At 48.6% G+C, this 16,053-nt stretch overlaps 1 protein-coding gene and 1 long non-coding RNA gene across 3 annotated transcripts in view; one reads left to right on the top strand and one right to left on the bottom strand.

The window, feature by feature from the left end:
- ADCY5 (adenylate cyclase 5) overlaps positions 1-16,053 on the bottom strand; it is a 162,547-nt gene that overhangs the window by 75,163 nt on the left and 71,331 nt on the right. The window lies entirely within an intron of this gene.
- LOC146397700 (uncharacterized) lies at positions 9,551-14,543 on the top strand. The gene is made up of 2 exons (XR_014824671.1): positions 9,551-13,897; positions 14,166-14,543. It is a non-coding gene; the product is annotated as an uncharacterized LOC146397700 (long non-coding RNA).

Below are 16,053 nucleotides of genomic sequence, written 5' to 3'. Positions count from 1 at the left end.
ATAAAATTCAGTTTTAGGAGTTCCCGTTGTGGCTCAGCGGAAATGAATCCGACTAGGACCCATGAGATTGCAGGTTCGATCCCTGGCCTTGCTCAGTAGGTTAAGGATCCGGCGTTGCTGTGGGCTGTGGTGTATGTCACAGATGCAGCTGTGGCTCTGGCGTAGGTGGGTGGCTACAGCTCGGATTCGACCCCTAGCCTGGGAACCTCCATATACCATGGGTGCAGCCCTAGAAAGGACCAAAAAAAAAAAAAAATATATATATATATATATATATATATACATATATATATATTCAATTTTAAAAACAAAAAGAAGAAAGAACTGCCAACACTAGTACTTGTAAGAGTGTTTAGCAATTGGAACTCTCATACCTTGCTGGTAGGAATGAAGAATGGTACAGTCACTTTTGAAAACAGGAGTTCCCATTGTGGCTCAGCGGTAATGGACCGGACCAGTATCCATAAGGACACAGGTTTGATCCCTGGCCTTGCTCAGTGGCTAAGGATCTGGCATTGCCATGAGCTGTGGTGTAGGTCAGACTCAGTTTGGATCTTGTATTGCTGTGGCTGTGGCACAGGCCAGCAGCTGCAGCTCCAATTCAACCCCTGACCTGGGAACCTCCATATGTCACACCTGTGGCCCTAAAAAGATAAAAAATTAAAAAAGAAAAAAGAAAAAGAAAACAGTCTAGCATTTCTCATAAAGTTACACGTACACTTGCCATACGACCAGCAACCTCACTCCCAGGATCTGCCGAAATCAAATGAAAAGTTACATTCACATAAAAATCTGTGCCAGAATGTTTACAGAATACTACTCAACTATAAAACAGAGCAATCTAATGATAACACACAACACCATGGAAAAGTTTTAAACACATTATGCTGAATGAAAGAAGCCACAAACAAAAAGCTACATACTGTATGATTCCATTTATATGGCATTCTGGAAAAGGCAAAGCTGTAGGGACTGAAAACAGATCCGTGGTTGCCAGGGGGTAGGGGGAGAGGTTGACTAAAAGGGGCTGGAGGAGGAAATCTTTTGGGGTGACCGAACTGTTCCATATCTTGACTGTACTGATGGTTACATGTCTAAGTGCCTTTGTTGAATCCACAGAACTACGCACCAGAGAAGGTGTATGTGTGTGTGTGTGTGTGTATATGTATATATGTGTGTGTGTGTATATATATACATATGTATATACCTTTTTTTTTTTTTTGCTTTTTAGGGCTGTTCCTGTGGCATATGGAGGTTCCCAGGCTAGGGGTCGAATCGGAGCTACAGCTGCCGGCCTATGCCACAGCCACAGCAACATGGGATCTGAGCCTCGTCTTTGACCTACACCATAGCTCACGGCAATGCTGATTCCTTAACCCACAGAGGAAGGCTAGGGATCGAACCTGCAATCTCATGGTTCCTAGTTGGATTTGTTTCTGCTGCGCCACGGGAACTTTGATTCTACTGTATGTAAATTCTAGTGTAATAAAAAGAACAGGAATAAGATCCAGGAGGGTCTAGTAGAGAATATGGGGAGCCAGCTGGACAGGGAAAGGACAGCCTTTCCTCTCTCGGAGGCCAGAAAGAGGGACCAGAGTCTATTTTGAGACGTGACCTCCAAGGCAATTAGCAACGGGCCGCTGTTGTATCTGTGTCCTAAGCCTCCTAGCCTCTCCTGCTGTAATCGGACTCCTCCTGTGGCCACAAGGCCAATAGCAACAGACGGTGCAAATCCAAGTAAAATGATGCGCCGTAACCCAAGAGGGTCCAAATGGCTTTGCTAAGCTTAGTATGTCAGCCTCCCCCTCTCCCATCCACTGAACCCAAAGTGGAGTGAGCAGGAAGAGGGGGCTGGGTTTGAGATGGGGGTCTTGGGCAAGGGCCCGTTGGGAGGGGGGTTTCAACTAGTTCGACCTGAGAGTGAAAAAGTAAGAGATCAACACATCAACCACGTACACAGACACACAGGCTACCTACCACCAAAACAGGAATTTGTACACCCGGTCTTAATAGATGCTGAGGCCCCAGGGCAGACACTGCTGTTATGAATGGAGAGGAGCCTCAGTAAAACTGATGGAATCCTGCTTACAGCCTTCCAGAAAGGAGGGTGTAGCTTGTAAATGATCTCACATTTTAGGGACAAGGGTCCAAATGCTGACCAGCTCCTCTCTCCACTAAAAAGTCATCAACGCTTGAGCCTCTTCATATGTCTGTGTGTAAAATACTTCATTAGTAAATCCCAGGTATCATTCACAACAACAGGTACACAAGGTCTCATTAAGGGTTTGTTGGTTTTCCCTGTGCTGATCTCATGGGACAGAGCCAACGACATGGAACGTGTGTGTGTGTGTGTGTGTGTGTGTGTGTGTGTGTGCGCGCGCGCGCACCCACATGCGTGTATGTGAAGGGCTACCTACATTTCACCAGGTGGAGTAACATGAACACCTGAAACTACAGCAAACTTTGGCCCTGGCAGTGGCCTCAGCAGCAGCTTTTAAAACCAGCCCTGCAGATGGTTTGGGTCCAGGAGGTCCCAGGACCACACCAGGAGAAACCCCTACGAGAGGAGAATGTTTGGAATCGTGGTCTCCAAGTGGAAACTCAGAGGAGATGCCTGTGCATGTTTACAGCTCTGTCGGCATCTCTAAACCTCCTCCGAAACCCAACCTCTGCCTTCAGCAGGCTGCGGATTTGATTTGGCCACAAGGGAGGTTACGGTGCTCGGTGTGTGCAGTGTCTCTGTGGTGAAGGCTGAAAGGACTCCCAGGAGCTTGCCTTGGGCACTGCCATCCTCGCTGCCTCTCCTCTGAGGTTTCAGGGGGCTCCATGGGTCCCTTGCCATAGGCTGGCTATTTGCCAGTCCCAGGGGAGGCTCAAGGCAAAGAGGAATGAGGAATGAACGGGTTTGGAACAGAAGGAAATGAACTAGGTAAGACTCCCTTGCAATATGAATTTGAAATCAATATGAAGGGGGTTCACAGGATGTGTCTGGTGGTGGTGGTGGCAGGAGAGGGAATCAGAATTCCCCCAGGGAAGCCGGATTCGATGATGGGGGAAAAAGAAGGCAAGATGTTCGACTCGGTGTGAATTTCAGATAAACAACAAATAATTTCTTAAGAGTTCCCTGGTGGCCTAGCAGTTAAGGATCCATCCAGCACTGTTACTGCTGTGGCTCGGGTCACTGCTATGGCACAGGTTCGATCCCTGGGCTTGGGAACTTCTGCATGCCATGGGTATGGCCCCCCAAAATAATTTCTTTAGTATAAGTATGCCCTGTACAATATTGGGAACATACTTATTCTAAAAAATTTTGTTGTTTACCTGAAATTCAAGTTTAACTGGGCAACCTATTTTTCCCAGAAACCCTACCAGCGAGCCTTTTCAAACCTGCTCTCTCTCAGCTCTGACAACCCCCTTCCCCTTGGCTGAGCCTCCACGCACACCAAGGGTGACCCAGCTCCCACTCCATCCCACTCTCTGTGGCTCCTGAACAGACGGACCCCAGGGCTTTCTCTTCACATCAGGGTCTGAAATTACTTAAGTGCAAGCCAAAGCTGGGATCTGATTCTCTAAATCCACCAACCTGGCCACAGGGGCTAGTCCACCTCACAGCGGCTAGGGACCAGCTCCTTGTACTCTGCAGGTGTGACCTGGGACCGCAGCCCTAAAAACAGGCAGAACCCCTTCTGTCCTAGTCCTTCTATTTACAAACACACAAAACTAGTAACCAAATGAGTCCCAAACAAGAGGAGCTGCCAAACCTGACAAGGGTTCCTTCTGGCTGCCCCAGATTTCACTTGTCCTACACGGTGCTGATGGGGTACTTGGATGGGGGGGGACCTTGGTGGAATTCCATTACGATAGAAAATAAAATAAGTCAAAGAAGGCTTCTCTTAAATTATATACTCAGAAGGCATATCGGCAGGGTTCCTTGTATACTGTACCATGCTCAATTAGGTGCTAAATGCCTTTTTAAAAATATTACATATTTTAGCTTTTTTCATGATAGCAATGCCTTTTTAAAAATTTTCCTGGAGTTCCTGTTGTGGCTCATCAGGTTAAGAACCCAACATAGTGTCTGTGAAGATGGGGGTTCAATCCCTGCCCTCGCTCAGTGGGTTAAGGATCCAGCATTGCTGCAAGCTGTGGTGTAGGTCACAGATGTGCCTAGGATCCAGTGTTGCTATAGCTGTGGCGTAGGCCGGCAGCTGCTCTCTGATTTGACTCCTAGCCTGGGAACTTCATATGCTGCCAGTGTGGCTGCAAAAAGAATAAATAAATAAATAAAATAAGGAGTTCCCGTCGTGGCGCAATGGTTAACGAATCTGACTAGGAACCACAAGGTTGTGGGTTCGATCCCTGCCCTTGCTCAGCAGGTTAACGATCTGGCATTGCCGTGAGCTGTGGTGTAGGTTGCAGATGCAGCTCAGATCCCGCGTTGCTGTGGCTGTGGTGTAGGCCAGCAGCTACAGCTCCGATTCGACCCCTAGCCTGGGAACCTCCATATGCTGTGGTAGTGGCCCAAGAAATGGCAAAAAGACCAAAAAAAAAAAAATTTTTTTTTTCCTTTGCAAAGACTAAAAACTGCTGTATGCTTTTTTGATGATCAAAGCCACATTATCTCTGCCCGGGGGCTTTTGTGAGGAGGTCCTTTTTCATGGAGGCAGTGGGTCCATCTCAATGGCTCTGGACAAATAAGACCAGGCTCTCAGCTCACTTCCTTCCTACGAGGGTCCTACCCAGAGGGCACTCCTTCTTCCCCATTCTAGCTAGGATCAGTCTCTCCTGCAATGAAACCCTCTGCACAACTGTCCTCTATGCCAGAGATCCTCACATTTCCTTACTTCATGACACTTTCCTGCGTAAAAGGCCGCCATGACTCCCTTTGTTTTCTTTTTCTGGGCTGCACCTGTGGCATGCAGAAGTTCCCAGGATAGGGGTGGAATCAGAGCTGCAGCTGCGACCTACACCGTGGCTGCGACCCATGCTGCAGCTTGTGGCAACTCTGGATTCTTTACCCACTGAGCAAGGCCAGGGATCAAACCCACATTCTCACAGAGGCAACATTGGGTCCTTAACCTTCTGAGCCACAATGGAAACTCCCACCACGACTCCCTATTACCAGTAGAATAAAGCTGGCATTAAGACTTTATAAGTTTCGGAGTTCCTGTCATGGCGCAGGGGAAATGAATCCAACTAGGAACCATGAGGTGTCAGGTTCAATCCCTGGCTTCGCTCAGTGGGTTAAGGATCCATTGTTGCTGTGAGCTCCGGTGTAGGGCACAGGCACAGCTGGGATGCTGCGTTGCTGTGGCTGTGGCCGGCAGCTGCAGCTCTGATTAGACCCCTAGCCTGGGAACTTCCAGGTGCTGCAGGGGCAGCCCTAAAAAAAAAAAAAAAAGACTTTACAAGTCTCATCCTGGGCCACATCGTCCTTCTCTTCACCTACCCCAACCACAGGGGCTACTCACTGACTCAAAAACACCATTCTCCAAAATGATTCTAAAAGTATGATGTTTCTTTAATACAATTTTACTATTACTAAAAACAAATCAGTAATTTGTTAACATCTGCTTAATCTGTTTTGGAAAGACAAAAGAGACTAAAAACAGGCAAAAAAAGACAGGTGTCTACTGGGAGCAGCCACTTAACAGCCTTCAAAACACACTCCCAGGCAATATTTCATCACCTCCTAAGCAAAGCAAGCTGGGGGGTGTCACCCCCTCCTGCTGCCGAGGGAGCTAAGGCTCAAGGCAGGAGCCCCTCAGGCAGTTACACTGCGAGGTGGTGGCAGAACTCAATCAGATTCTCATTCCGAGTTCAGAGCCCATCTCACTCTACTGTACTCGGCTGTTATTTATCCCAACTTAATTTAAGTCCACTTTTGCTTTATTCTATTTAATAAAGAAACACTCAACTTTCTCTCACCCTCATCCTGGGTGCCCCAGGCCTTCATAGATCCTGACACATAAACTACTGCTGATTAGGGACCTCCTCCCAGCCGCCACCTCCCCCCCAGCTCGCTCCAAGGAACTTGGCCCTGTCTCCTGAGGCCAAGCCTTACCCCAGTGCAGCTTCCGGACACGACTTACTTTTTTCATTGAGATATACATCTTGTACCATCAAATTCTTCCTTCTAGAGTATACAATTTAGTAGCTTGTAATGTATTCTTAAGGTTATGCAACCTTCACCATATCTAATCCCAGAACATCCGCCAAAGAAATCCCACACCCATTCATCATGTCTTACTTCCCACCTCCACCCTCACCTTCAGCTCCTGTCAACCAGTAATTTACCTGCTTTTTTGATGGACTTGCCCCTTCTAGACATTTCATAGAAATGGTGTCATGTAACAGCCTTCTGCGTCTAGCTATTTTCACTGAGCATAATACTTGCAAGATTCATCTCTGCCATAGCAGGTGTCAGTACTTCATTCCTTTTTATGGCCAAATAATAGTCCCCAGTACAGATACACCACAGTGTGTTTATTCATTCATCAGTTGAGGACAACTAGGCTGTGTCTACTCTTTGACTATTATGAATACTGTTGTCATGAATATTCATGTACAGTTACTTGCAGAGACTTATGTTTTTAATTCTCTTGGGTATATACCTGGCAGTGGAACCACTAGATGTTGTGGACTGAGGGTCTGTGTCCCCGTCCCCAAAGGCATTTGCTACAATCCTAACTCCCATGGTGACGGCATTAGATGGCTTTGGGGAGGCGATGAGGTCATGAGAGTGGAGCATTCAGGAGTGGGATTAGTGCCTTTGCAAAAGAGATCTCATTGAATTTTCTAATCTCCCTCCAACTTGTAAGGACACGGTGAGAAAATGACCATCTATGAACCAAGAAGTGGGCTCTCACCCGACCCACATCTGCTGACAACTTGAACCTGGACTTCTCAGCCTCCAGAACTGTGAGAAATAAGTGTCATATAGCCCATGCTATGGGATTTTCATACAGCAGCCTGGATGGACTAAGACAGCGGGTCCCATGGTAACTCTATGCACAACTGTTTTCCAAAGTGGCTGCATCATTTTACATCCCAGCCAGCAATGATTTTCTACATCCTCCCAATACTTGTTTTGTCTGTCCTTTTTTTTTTAATAGCCATCCTTGTGGGAGTGAGGTCAAATCTCATTGTGAGTTTGATTCCCTTAAATTTTAAAGCAGACTGTGACAAACAAGTGAGGTAGTTTATTTTGTAACTTGAAGAGCTGTGCCTTTAGTTAGACATGGCCACACTGTACACTTTATTTTTGTCATCTTTGGTTAGTTATTCCTAGGAAGACCCAAGACCTTGTATATGCAGCCAGAGAGAAAAAACCGCTTTCATATAACCGTAGTTACTTAAACAGGACATCCTTTTTTTTTTTTTTTTTAGGGCCACACCCGTGGCATATGGAGGTTCCCAGGCTAGGGGTTAAATTGGAGCTACAGCTGCTGGCCTACACCACAGTCACAGCAACTCGGGACTCCCAACCCACTGAGTGAGGCCAGGGGTGGAACCAGCATCCTCATGGATACTAGTCAGATTCACTTCCATTGTGCCACAACGGGAACTCCAAACAGGACATCCTCTTAATTCATTCAACAAACACTGGCTGAACAACCAACGCAGAGCACTGTGCTCGGGCACTGGGTTGTGGGGGGGGGCAGGGGGCACCCTGAGCCTGGTCACGGAGCCCCTGTGCCCTCCAGGACTTCAGGTGTGGTGGGGGGAGGAAGAGGCATATGTAGAGAAGCAGCTGTGAGGACACCAATTCTGCAGCCTTTGCAGTCGCTCACCCCAAGTAAGTTCTGCAAACTCTCAACAAATATAGCAGAGGACATAATCCTCTCCCTATATGAAGTGATTTACAAACTAACAAGGAATGAGTAACCTTTAACAGAAAAAGGGGCCATGCAGATAAAGAAGCTATTCAAAGAAGTAAAACTACAAATGACTTCTAAACACCTGACATGAAAAATGTGAAACTCACTAGTAAGCAAAGAAATAAACATGATGACACTATTTTGCCTATGAAACTGGCACAGTTTTTTTTTTTTTTTTTCATGGCAGTAAGGCTGGCAAGCATCCTACAGAACAGGGGCCCTTCTACACCATCAGCGGGGATGGGACGGTACAACCCTTCTGGAAAGCACTTTGGCAATGTGTGTGAAGAGCCTTAAAAATGTTCAGACTCTTTGACCCAGATTCAGGCTGCGCCTAGGAATCTGGACTCGTAGCTCATCAGAAAGTCCGTAGCTTGGATAGGACTTTCTATCCAAGGGTAATTAGAAAATTTTAAAACAGGGAATGCCTAAATGTTGAACAACGGGAGGACAGTTAAATAAATGATGGTGCTTCAATACCCTGGAATATGCCAAGCCCTTTAGAAAGTTTTATTTGAAGGAGATTCCACATCATGGGGAAAATTACAAAATAAAAGGTGGGGGGGGGGGTAAAAAGAGAATACAGAGTTGCATATTCAGCACGATCCCAATCTAAAAATACATGTATGTTAACAGTGACAGAATGTCTCCAGGTGGTAGGGTTATAAGTATTTTTTACCTTTTTCTTTTTCTTCTTCTTCTTATTTTTTTGTGTGTGTTTTTAGGGTCACATCCGTGGCACATGGAGGTCCCCAGGCTAGGGGTCGAATCAGAGCCATAGTCACCAGCCTACATCACAGCCACAGCAGCGAAGATCCGAGCCGCATCTGCAACCTACACCACAGCTCAGAGTAACACCGGATCCTTAACCCACTGAGTGAGGCCAGGGATCGAACCAGCAACCTCATGGTTCCTAATCGGATTCATTTCCGCTATGCCACAACGGGAACTCCTACCTTTTTCTTTAGACCATTGAATATCTTCCTACTTTTCTATCAAACTATGAATCTTAAAAGAGGAAAATGATAAATTTATATTAAAAAGAGGAAAAAACATCCATGCTTTTCCTCTGAGCATGGAAGGCTGAAAGAACTTCTTGTCTAAAGAGGAGAGATGAGAATTCAATTGCCTAGAAAACCAGCCAGAATAAGTCAAATGCAAAGAGATTTGAAGATGAGAAAGAAGTCACAGCTGGGCAGTGGGGCCTCGGAAGGCTAGAAGTGACTGTTGATGGAACTTGCACGTGGGCAGGATCTGGATCAGGCATCACAGGGGAGGGGCATCCAGGGGCGGAAACAACCTGAATAAAGGGGTAGAGAGAGAAAGGAGCAAGGCTGTCTGGGAATGCAAGGAAGTCCATGCTGAACGGAGACAGAGCAGCCAGGGGGGCTGGCCAGGGATTGGGGGGGCGGTCACAGCTGGACCACGAAGGACATTCCTGTCAGGAAGCATTAAAACTTCAAAATGGCATTTCCAAAAATAAAAAGTATATTAATTTTTCAATTTATAAAATGGGCATTCATTAGAGAAAATTTCAAAATCACAGAAAAAAAATCAATTTACCCACTAAAGACAACCAATATAAACTGGTTTCTTTCTTCCTCCCTCCCTCTCCTCTCTCTCCCTCCCTTCCTTCTTTCCTTCCTTCCTCTTTCTTCCTTTCTTCCTTCTTTCTTTCTTTCTTTCTTTCTTTCTTTCTTTCTTTCTTTCTTTCTTTCTCTCTTTCTTTCTACTCTTTGCTTTTGCTTTCATGAAGCTGGGATCTTACTGTTTCTACAATTTGGTATGCTACTTTTTTTCACCCAACATTATAACATAAGCATGTTCCCCCGTTATTACAACTTCTGGTGCTGCAGGTTTTCAACAGGGAAATGTGATCAGAGCTGCACTTTGGGAAGATGAGTTAAGCAGCTGGAAAAGAGGTAGTCAAGAGGATGGTGGTAGAAGTGGAGAGACCAAAAAGAGAGGTGGGAGGTGGCAGATATGAGAAGGACCAGGCTTGAGCGGGGCTGGGGGGCTGCAAAGGGAGGGGGGAGCAGCATTTGAAGGTCCCAAGCAAGACATCTGCCAGGAGTGATTCTCCAGGGGAAGGGAGGTCCCAGGAAGGGCAGGTTCCAGGGTGAGTGGAGTGGGACAGCATCTCGAAGGCTAACTGGAAGGGAGAGGTTAAAGGAAGAGCTGGAGGACCAACCAGGTAAAGTCTGTAGAAGAGGCTGAAAAGACAGCATGCATCAAAGGTTGTCAGGGGGCCATGGGGGACCTCTGAGGGAGATAAGGAGAAGAAGGGCCCAGACTGCAAGGGGTTAATTCAGAGGGGCAGTGAGGGGACAGTGCATGAAGGTGACTCTTTCTTAGGATGCTTGGGAGAGAGCGTGAAGGAAAACCTGATTTATCCAAAGGCAGAGGGAGGGGAGGATTACAGGGGCAAAGGAAGACAGAACTCCACCGAGCTACAGGGCAGCGCTGTGCACAATGGCAGCCGCCAGCCGCATGTGGCTATGCACACTTGAAAGGCGGCTGGTCTGAACTGAGACGTGCTCTAAACACACACCAGCGTTGGAAATAATTTTGTATTGTAATTACACGCTGAAATGATATTCTGGAGATATTAGGTGAAATAAAAATGCATTGCTAAAATTAATTTTGTCCACTTTAAAAAAAAAACTTTTTGGGCTCCTGGAAAAGTTAAAATTATGTATGTGGCTCTCATCATTTTCCTGCTGGATGATGCAGCTATAGGACAAAGGGGAGGCAAAGCAAAAAGCCACCTGGAGCACGGGAGACATGAGGAAGACCACGAGCTGAGTTGCAGACTATCAAACCGGTACTTTGGGAAATTTGACCATTGATGAATTGACCTAGAGCCCCACCTTTGGGCCACAGAGAGACTGGCCTCCCTCCCAGCCCTTTAGGGAGTCATTTTCTGAAGACTCAGATTCATTCATCCACCAGGCTCAGAGCAGACTTCAGATGGTGTACCCCACAAAAGCCACTCCCTGGCTTTTGGGAGCATGGAAGGTGTAGGAGAAAAGAGATGAGTGTCTGCAGGCTGAGGCTTAACCCTAAGCACCCAAGGGACCAGAATGTCTTGCACAGGGACTCAAGTACAAACTGAGGTGTTAGGACCAGCTAGGATGTCAGCGTTTCTAGTATGTCATGAAACTTGGGGCTTTGGAAAAGGAGAGGAGTTTAAAACCATGGGGAGAAGGGGCAGCCTAAGAGCAATAAATAAATGTCTGTAGGCAGCAGAGTGTAAAGAAAGTGCTAGGACTTTAGGGAGTCATTAGAGGGTCATCCTGGATTTGGGAAAAAAAAAAAATAGCAGCATGGCTCTAGGCAAGTCGCTTTTCCTCTGTGGATCTCTGCTTCCTCATCCATAAAACCAGCCTGGATTGCTGGCAGCTCAGGCACCACAACCATCCTGAGCATACCGCTGTGAGTGCAGACACCACTCACAGGACTTCCTGGGAAATCTGACTTCAAATATTCTGTCGTTCCCCCCCACCCCCGAAATGCAATGAAATGCTCATCTTTTTGGCTAAGAAGCTGCAGCTTTAAGAGCAGCTGGTCACACCTGGAAGTCACAAAAAGGTCTCCCACCTGACCCATCCCAGATTCGTGGGGAATCCCAGAGGAAGCTGGAGTCCGTCCGAATTTATGCCAGGCAACGGCTCCCCTCAGGCACCTCTGAGATGTGGGAATCACACGCACAAAGCAGCGCGGAGAGGCAGGAGTTGTCCCACACAAGGACAGGAGCTGGGGCAGAGGGGACGGGGGTGATGGCCAGGTTGGCTCGGTGCAAAAGCTTTCTAGAGAAGCTGGATGGGGCTTCTCAGACTTCTGTGGTGAGGGAGAGGTTGCTATGTGGCCTGGCAAGAAGTTTTGTGGGCTAGAAGTTTATTTATAAGCTCTGTGCAAATGAAGTTTCTCTCCTCCAAAAATCTCATCTTGGAGAACAATTATCCAGCCCCACCTCCCCAAGTTCCCCCACCCTCAGCGCCCTCCTCCCCTTTCCAGGAAAGGCAGACAAGCCTTCATTGTTCTAGGTGAGCAGTGGTGACAGCTGAGGATGATGCTGGGCTGTGTAGGTGGCTGGAAGGGGCTGACAAAATGCTGGAAGCAGAGCCAGGGGGAGGAAAAAGAGCAGCCTCCACCCCAACACTGGGTTCGGCTTCCCACCCTATACAGGTGAGGCGCGGCCTTCCCTTGTGCCCTCCCCACCCATACCTCCTCCTCCCTCCCACCCGTCCTCACCTCCAGGGACCCATTTTAAGTCTGCCGAATTTGGAAGGAAACAAAGAAATGCTAAAGGGAAAGTGAAATTGCCACCAAGCCGCTTACCTAACCTCAGCTGGAGCACAGAACCTGTGTGGGGCTGTGTCTGGGCACCCGCGAATGACCCAGAATGGAGGGGCCCCCTGGGGCTGCTCAGGTCAAGACAGGCTTGCCCAGCTCTGTCTAGCACCTCAGCAGGGATTTGGGGTCCCTGAGGTTCCCCCCGAGGTTATCTGGGGAGAGAGGGAAGAAAATACAACAGAAGGAGGTTTATGCTGGGAATCAGGGGGCCTAGGTGCTGGCCTTGTGACTTTGGGCAAGTGACATAACCTAGAGAGCCAGCTCTGAAATGGGGCTCTGGACACGTGCTGATCTTACCAATGCAAACACATGACAGGTGTAAAGCAATACAGGTTGGCCTAGTGATGCCCTGAGTGGCTGGGAAGGGTGAGAACTAGATGAAAGCCCCCCAAGGGCCGGCCAGGCCTCCGTCTGCTCACTATTCCATCCTCATCTTCCAGGATGGAGGCTGACACAGAGCACGTACCAACAAATGCTCGTTAAATGAATAAATGGATGGAAAGGACATTGAGGGCTGCAGGGCACTTTCAAGGCCTTGAATGTTCCAGCCTGCCTCAGAAGACAGTCCACACCCCCAGCAGTTTTTGCCTCTGGCACTGAGCATGAAACAAAGGTGGGAGAGGGGGATACAGGACCCCCATCCATGGGCATGCAAAGCCCAGAATTAAATAAAATGCAGATGAGGCCAAGAAAGGTGGATAAATGAATGTAGTGCCTGCTGCCGTGGCTGCTATGGGCTTGGGGATGGTTTCCACTGGAGGTGAGCCAGGAGGTAAGTCTAGGTGTCCCCAGGAGTGGGTGCGCCTCTGTTGGGCTGGGACCTGGGAGACCTGGGTGTGGTCTCAGTGAGTCCTGATGGGCTGGCTGGCCCTGAGCAGATCACTGGGAAATCCTCAGAGGCCAGGCCTGTGAGGAGGAATGAGAGCATGTGGAAATGAGGCTTGATGAAGGGCAAGGACCTGGATCAGCACAGGCTGGCCCTTCTCCTCACAGGCTGGGCCACCTTGGCAAGTCTGTAGGGTCCCATGAGGTTTCTTCTTATGTAAAACAGCACATCTCTCAGCTGCTTCCGAAGGGCCCTGACATCCTAGGACTCTGGGGGCCTTCTCTGTGACATGACAACCTCCCATAGAGTAATCCAAGAGTTGGCTCCGGTCACCACTCACTCCCAGCTGTCCTGGTAACAAAGGGTAGGAAGGCCCACCAGGCTGGCCCGGAGACTAAGGGCTCAATTCTTGGGACACAAGAATTAAGTCTCCTTCCCCAGAGCCAATAGAGACATGACCTGGGTGCTGAGAGGTGAACCATTAAACACAACCATTACTGATACAAGTCTATAAAAGGCAACCAGTGGGAAGAGTGCAGTAAATGTTCATTTGCAGGTTGACCCCCTACCCCCCAGAGACATACTCTCAGCTCGCAGGCCATCTGGTGGACTACAGATTATCTCACTACCACCTCCCACCACATCCCTTTAGAGCTGATAATGAAGACTGCCTTTTCAGGAGTTCCCTTTGTGGCTCAGCAGTTAACAAATCCTACTAGCATCCATGAGGTCGTGGGTTCAATCCCTGGCCTCATTCAGTGAGTTAAGGATCCAGCATTGCTGTAAGCTGTGGTGTAGGCTGCAGACTTGGCTTGGATCCCGCATTGCTGTGGCTGTGGGGTAGGCCAGCAGCTGCATACAGCTCTGATTCAACCCCTAGCCTGGGAACTTCCATATGCCGCGGGTGTGGCCCTATAAAGACCCAAAAAAAAAAAAATTACCTTTTTATTTAAAAAATGATTTTATTTATTTATTTATCTATTCACTTACTTACTTACTTTTTAGGGCCACATGTGCGGCATATGGAGGTTCGTGGGCTAGGGGGTCCAACCAGAGCTGTAGCTGCCAGCCTACACCACAGCCACAGCAATGCAGTATCTGAGCCACGTCTACACCACAGCTCACAGCAACACCAGATCCTTAACCCACTGAGTGAGGCCAGGGATCGAACCTGTATCCTCATGGATACTAGTTGGATTTGTTACCACTGAGCCACCATAAGAAATCCCATGAAAAAATAATTTTAAAGGCTGTGACCGAGACTGTTAATCATCTACCTAAATCCATTCTCTTTCCAAAACATTACACAGTGGCTGCCCAGCTAGTGTACTGCTCAGCCAGCCTTGCTGCTAGGTCCGGTCATGTGGCTACGCTCAGGTCAAAGAGAGGTGAAGAGATGGGATGTGTGCGACTTCCATGCCCCCTCCCTCTCCGTCATCAGAGAGTCCCTGGTCCTACCTGGGACAGCACCTTTTTTTACTATCTTCGGGGCTGGAGCACAGATAGCCCCCAAACCCAGGTCTGACGCTACAGATGAGGATATCGCTGCCTTGTGGGCAGTGGAGAAGCCTCATAGGACCAGCCTAGGTCACTCTGGGACCAGTACTGGAGAGAAAAAGACACTTGCATTTCCTGAAAGTCAGTCTATCGTGGTGTCTCTTTGTGACACTCACAAACCTACAGACAGCAGAGGTCTCTGGATCAGAGCGTCCAACGGGAGCCTGATACCATCCTGCCTCCTCCACTCCCATCACTTCCTCCGGTGCAAAAGGGAGAAACCACAACACGCAGAGCGTATATGATGATGGAAGGCAGGATGGGGCGGGAGGTGTGAAAATGGGAAGCCCACTTCAAAAACAGCGGAAGGTTTCCGAGGCAGTGGTCCTGACAAGAACTGGGCCTGAGCCCAGAAACCAGACCAGAGACAAAGCAGACAGACTGGCTGGATTCTCCAGGGTGGAAGGAAGTGGAGTAGCCGCACTCCACGAGCTGGGAAACGGAGGCCCAGAGGAAAGAAGGCGAGGGCTCTGCGTTATCTCAACAGTAATGCACGAAGCACGGCACTGGAGGTGGCAGGGAGAACATGGGCCCTGGTGTCAGAAGACCTGGTTCAGGTCCCGGCTCGGCTACTTATTGGATGAGTGGTGTGGACTGAGCAAGTAATTTCACCTTCGTAAGCCTCGGATTCATTTAGGAAATAGGGAGATACTATCCACTTCTCAAGTTCAGTTGCTAAACTAAATAGGGCAATAATATAAAATGTCAGAAAAGCAATGATTCTCCCACCGCTTATCTGGGTTTGGATATAGTGAAAATAAGAAACTGAGAACCCCAACCAATCTACGCCCAGTGCTGGTGGGGAGTGGAGCACAGAGGATAAGAACAGTATTTGTCAGGTGTCTTGAAGCACCAGGAATGGGGCTGGAGGATTTGGCCAGAGCATCTCCCAGGGGAAGGGACTGGTGACCAAACCTCTGAGGGTTCTAGCCTGGAGCCCTGGGACCCTGTGAACTCGGGCTTGGAGGACAGGGCTGGGGCTGGGGCAAGGCTGCCGCTCCCACGGCCCTGGGGGCAGAGGCCTCCAAAGATGGGGACCATCCCTGCTGGAGAAGGGGGCTCCTCTCCCCTGTCCAGGGGCTTCTGCGGACTCTAGCCTGGGGATGCTAGGCCTTTGCTGGGAGTGAAAGCAAAAACCCAAGCTTCTCTGGGGACCTCAGCAAGCTGCTTGGGACAGCACAGGTGTTCAAACCTTAGCTTCCCATCTGATGGTCCCTCAGCGTTTCCAAACAGCAAAGCACAGGAAAGCAAAAAGGTGCTGGAGGCCCCGCCTCAGGAACAGCCAGGTTTGGGGGAGAGTGGGGGGCTTTCAGGAGCAGCCAAATTGCTGAGGTCTGCAGTGAGACAAAAAGAGGGCCTGGGATCCCTGGCCCAGAGTTTCCCCTCTCATCCTTGGGCCCTTCTTCCTCCTTCTCTTCTACAATCTAAGTTCTT

This window comes from Sus scrofa, chromosome 13 (assembly GCF_054392235.1).
Source record: "Sus scrofa isolate SSC_HxYL_T2T_F1_AM1 chromosome 13, Sscrofa_HxYL_maternal_Yorkshire_Landrace_v2.0, whole genome shotgun sequence".
NCBI classification, from domain to species: Eukaryota; Metazoa; Chordata; class Mammalia; order Artiodactyla; family Suidae; genus Sus; species Sus scrofa.
Note: the sequence above shows the minus strand (reverse complement) of the source record. Positions and strands in the feature narration are given on the sequence as shown.